Source organism: Excalfactoria chinensis, chromosome 3 (genome assembly GCF_039878825.1).
Source record: "Excalfactoria chinensis isolate bCotChi1 chromosome 3, bCotChi1.hap2, whole genome shotgun sequence".
Lineage (NCBI taxonomy): Eukaryota > Metazoa > Chordata > Aves > Galliformes > Phasianidae > Excalfactoria > Excalfactoria chinensis.
The window spans coordinates 13,818,356-13,824,300 of NC_092827.1; positions in this window are offsets into that span (position 1 = coordinate 13,818,356).

Sequence of the window (5,945 nt, forward strand, 5' to 3'; positions counted from 1 at the left end):
CTTACTGTTGGCTTGTAACAACTCCGTGGAATTGCTCAAGGGCTGAACTCGAGTATCTTGTGCTAGAAGTGCCGCTCTCAAATCTAGCGCATGCTCGTAAAAAGGCTGCTCTTAAACTCGTGTCGTATTGGAGCATTCTAGGAAAATATCCTGGATAACTTTTCATAGTTAACCTGACATGTGGACTTCTCAACAACTAAATCTACTTGAGCTAATGGCTTCACCTTATTAATGACTTCAAGGGAAAACAAAGAACGACACCCAAGTAGCCAATTGTTGGATGTTTCTCCCTGGCTTGCAAATCCTCTCTTCTAAATTAATGCCTTTTTTGTAATCTCTAGAACTTCTCTCCTTTGTCTTCCTGCTCTGCCCCCCCCCCCCCTTAACTCATGGTTGTCGTTACTATTTTATGTTATTCCAGATGCAGTTGTAGGAGTGCTGAGGAATTCTTCTTCTAGAACATTAGTTTGTGTGCTGCCACGCCATAACCTGCTTTCTTTTGTTCTTAGCCTGCTTCTAGTATGACAGCTTCCCCAGTTCTTGGAGCTTTTGTAATAACACGCTGCTCTGTGGGTTTCTGTGTATGTTGGTTGTTTTTTTTTGCCTAGATCACATCAGAGTTTTTTCCTAAATCTCTACCTCTTAGTTCCCCGTTGGTGGGTTTTTGAACATATTTAACTCCTTGTAGTGTCCTGGCTAGACAGGATGTGACATATGGAAAATGCCATACTGCCAGTCCGTGTAGGTTTCTGATGGTACATCTTCCACCTGTTATGTTCATTCTTATGAGCGTGCACAATGAGTATTCCTACAATAAAACTGTTCAGATTATATATATATGCTTCAACTGACATGCATTGCTTTAAGAAAATTAATGTATCGATTCCATTTCTCTTCATTCAGTCACTTTGAATTGCTGTCAAAGTATTGTGTGGCAGGATTCTACATAAACTCATATGCTTCTTAATTGGTGTTTTGGTTTCATAATTTCTTCCCCTCCCCCACGCATTCCCTATTGATCCTTTGTTTCATAAAGGTTTTAACTGCTCTCATCCTCCTGTAAACATATTTCAGTATATATGCACTAGCAGGCAGCATCAGCGCCTCAATTAAGAGATTGCTTTTGCTGCTCTTCTGTACTACTGCCTCAGCATGCACGACATTGTCAGCTGGTGCTTTGCTTTTTATTCCTTCCCTTTGCAGCGTGCAAAGTGAGTTGTCAGTGTTTGTTACAGCAGCGCTGTTTGGGCCTTGTTATCTGGATTACAGCTTAATTTGTTAGATGTTTCTCTCTCTAATTGTCTATCAAGATGGGAAGCTTCCAGCTGCCGCTTGTCTGCTGCGTCTGCGTTCTGTGCAAAGGATGCACTTGAAGCAGTAGCACCAGCTCTTGCATTTTACTAATAGTGAATGCAGTACCTTCTCATACTGTTGAGAAGGCATCAAAAAGCGTAGGGAAATAAGATGATGATTTAAAAACAGATAAATTTAAATTAAAACTTCAAAATAGATACTAGACTATAATTTCCTAAATGCCTTTGGAAAGTCCCCTGTCCCCCAGGTAATTCCATTTTTAGCAGAGCACCCAGGCTAATGATGCATATTCACGAGGTGTTATGGTTCCCAGCTGCAGGAGATAATTTGCACTTGTGTGCTGCCCCACCTCACCTAAGGGGACAACATGCCCCACAGCTCGGGAAACATGGGGCAGGCTCACAGATCAGATCCTGAGCCTTGTGTCCTCTTTGCAAGAGTACAGCTTTGCACATGTACAACTGACAATATGATCCAGGACTCTTTATTATAAGGAATTGCCTTGTTGAAGGTGGGATTTTTGCTTGCTGTAAACATTTGTATACAGTAAATCCTCACGGGGCGGAGTTTGTCTTAATCCCTGCAGAGGATTTCCCAGCGGTGCCGCACTCACCTCAGCTCCCTTAGTATTTTCAGACTCCTGTGGAAAAAGCTGTGCTCTGGAGTTCCTGACTGCTGTGCCGGATGGGCCGTGGTGGTGGAGATGGTGCCTCACTTGAAGCAGCGTTCTGTCCTTTCAGGTACTCGCACAGTAACTCGGTTCAGCAGTGAAACAGAACTTCGTATTTCTTAGGATCTTTGCTGAAAATGTCAATAGCTGCCATTGCCTTCCCCCCGAGTCGAACTGGGTGTGTTACAAAGCTCTTTGTTGCAGCAGGAGATAAAATACTTGATGACTGTGTGAAGCACGCAGCACACGCTGCTCTGCTGTGTTGATTCAGGTCACCAGAGTTTGGGTGAGCATACAGAATATATCAGTGTTTTCACTGTTAATGTGGTTTTCAAGCATGGGCCACACAGCTGAAGTAATATCCTATCTATGACTGAGGATCGTCTGATGCCACCTAAAGCTAAATCCCATTCATACAGAATTCCTTGTTGAGCCATGAGTTAGCCAGGAAATCATCATATATAGAATGCATGCAAACTTAAAGTTCCTATCCTACGTTACTGGAAAGCTGCAACCTTGAAATCCCAATTCTACAAATGAAGTCCCAGACTTATGTAATAAGATCCCCTGCCCTCTTTTGTATGAGTGTAGCTGGGTGACGTGACTTCTGGGAGCTTCAGCACTACAGCCTGGCCAGCTTTGCGATGAATAGAATGCCAGCGTGGGAAGGGTGAAATGCCACTACCAGATCTGGGTTACTGCCATGATATATTTCCACTGTACCGTGGTGCCTGTATGTTCATAGAGGTATGTCTGGTGGTCTTTTTGTGCCAGAACAAAAAGCGTGTGGTCTCACAGTATGTGACCGAGTGCTTTGAAATACCCATTTCTGCATGGGAAAGCTTGTTGGAAGCAGGCACGTCTCCAGCATGGTGTGTGATCTGACAGCAGTGTCAGAATCATCTGCGCTACACATTCTGTAAATGCCATTAGAAGTGCCTCATAAACTCTCCTATTACAAATGGTATTCTCAGTCTCCCTACTCAGTTAAAGCCTCCTTCTTTCCTCCATCATAACCATAAAATCCTTCTACATCTGCAAACAAAAGGACAGTTTGTAAAAGCTGGGTGGGAGTGGGCTGCGCCCTTTTTCCCCCCCTCTCTTCTCTCCAGGTTTCCAGTTAATGTATGGCTGCTGATCGTGTTATTGCTGAGCAGGTGCTGGGTCTGTCAGAACTGTCATAAACCCATTGGAAGCAATGAAAGAGCCAGTTATGACCATGGAAAAGATGGAGAAACAGGAGAGAGAAAGGGTAAATCGTATTCAGAGGAAATAGCCCTGAACAAGTGCTGGTTTCAACAGTGTCAGTTGCTGACAATCACTGAATTCACCTTAATCAGTTTAGATAGGCAACCTGTGGGCCTCAGGTTAGACATGCCTGGCCTTGCCCTTCCTTCCTCCTTCACTATTCCAAGGACCTGGAGTGATGGTTGGGTGTGTGGTGTAGTCAGGGACATGTGCTGCTCTTGGAGGCACTTCCAGTCCTCATCTCTTGCACCTTGAAGGTACCTGAAGGAGAGGATGGGCTCTGCACCCAGGCACATGGTGTGTAGGACCCTGGAAGGGAGAAGTACTGCTAAATGATCGCCAATAGAAGTACAAGGGCTGCTCCAAAAGCAATACCTCCTCTTTTGTGATGGTGGCCAACAACATCAGAGGGGCACGTTGGTGGGATGGCAGTAGAGGTTGAACTTTCCCACCAGTATCCCTTTAGTTGTTGCTGTGTGACAGATGGCAGCAGAGGGGCACTCAGACACAACGGCATCTGACATGGAAGTGCACGTGAAGCAAAGGTGTGTCGCTGAGTGCAACCTCAGCAACCTACTGATTTGGTAAGGCAAGAAAAGGGAAGGGAGTTCCAAGATCAGAGCAATATTGAATGCTAAGAGCTCTCTCTTACTATTGCTTCCAACGTGGAAATGACTTACTTTCACTTTCCACACAGTGATGCAGGGATGTGCAGAGGTGTGAAGGTTCTGCTGTGGCCAAGGCTGACCACACACCTACAGCTCTGTGGGTACAGAGTGAGCCTTCCCTTTACAAGGAGCAAAAACGTATGTGCTGTTCTGTATCAAATGCAGTCATCTCTAGCAGAGCTGTGGAACGTGGTTCAAAACCAGCAGCGTTCATACATAGCAAAATAATGATCTATAGAAATGGTGTCAATAAGTGGTTCCTGTGGAGAACAAAGCACCAAGTGTGCCAACCTAACAGTCAAAGACTTCTGCTTCAAAGCAGGACAGTATTTGTCATGGTTTATCTACTTAAAATAAAGTGTAAGGAGAGCCCCTGGATCTTCACTTCGCACTCAGTCCCACCACAGGCAGCACACAGCATGTTTAGGTTTAGATTCATTTCTTCCTCTGCTACTGGAAGCCCGATCCAGGTCATGGCTCTGCTGATAGCTGGGATCCAAACGAGAAGCTTATTCTTGGCCTGTTGATGCCCATTTGTTTATGCATTAGTTCTGCCTGTTGGCTAAACCAGCCGTGCTCAGCAAGCATTCCGCTGTCGGGAGGGCTGCATCTTGGGTTGATGGATGGGAGTGCTCCGGGCACCTTTTGTGCTCTGCAGGAATGGTAGGAATTGGGAGCTTCGATGCATCTGAAACAGTAATTAGTTTTCAGAGGCAGATCTCAGAGCTGCACATCGTTTTGCTCCGAGTTCTTCTGATTTTAGTAGGGATTCTGTTGATACAAGGTCTGCAGTTGTTCTGTTTTCATTCTGTAAATGATTGTCTCATAGGCAAGGAGAGTGTTTTGTTTTGTGCTTGTGCACAAAATCTATTTACAAGGTAAAATAGCCACGGAAGGTAGGAACTGTAAATTCTCATCTTGGTTGCCCAATGGAATGATCTTTAATCACTGTGTGCATTGGCAGTCAAGAGGAATAAGCATCTTCGTTTCTACACTGCTGATCTTTATAAAGGTGGCTGACTCGTCACCGCCCTGCCTTAAAAGACAGAAGCTGTGGGTCAGTGGCAGGCAGTGCTACTCCCCTGTCCATCCTGACTGATGGGTGAACTGCAAACACTGGTTTAGCCCAATTAGAACCAGAAGAGAAAAGGTGGTTCGTGCTTGTCTGTGCAGCATCACATTTTAAAGATGCTCAACCCCCCAACAGGTCTGAGATCTGTATCAGCATCTGGAAACTTCATACTTCATTCCTTGACTCTAAATGTCACTTGGAGAGACAGTCAGGCAGCCCTCACTGCCAATGAATAAATCAGTAGAGCTAAGCAGTGCAGTAAGAAGGATAATGGGAAAGAAGATGATGACTCAATGGGTTTGCAGTGCTAGAATGGGGTTTTGTTTTTCCTCAGAAACACCTGAGGGGACTCTTCTTTCTTTAGTGGAAGAGAGAAGAGGCTCTTCACTAAGAAAACCTACAGTTTCTCTGGTGGGATACAAAAAGCCACTGAATGCACTGACATGTATGTGAGCTTGCAGCAGTTGTTATCTTTCCAGAGACCTTCTGGAGAAGAAATGACTCATTTTGCTGTGGTGCGCTTGGTTCTGAACCGCTGGGTTTCTGCTGAAGATCCTTAAATGCTCTTGAGTCTTATCTGGTGAAAATGTTGTTGTGAGTGTGCCATGCAAACAGAATCCTCCAGAGAAAGATCATGATCTGAAAACACCACTCAAGAACTGCTGTGAGTAAGCATGGAAGCAGAGAAATCTGGTGGTAAAAGGAAACGCTACGTGAAAGCTGAGCAACGTTACGAGAATCCTTGCCTGATTGAAGAAAGCGAATCTTTAAGTAAAGCTACATCAGTAAAAAAGAAGGAAACAAGGAAAGGAGATCGACCTGCTGCGAAACATTTGGGCTGTCAGTCCACTGGAGTTACCTGATCAGTGTAGTCACAGGACTAGCAGACAGGATTCTCATGGAAGCTACTAATGCTACAGCTGTTGAAAGTAGTTTGCCATTTCCTTGCATTTAGTGCATAAATACCTGCAGC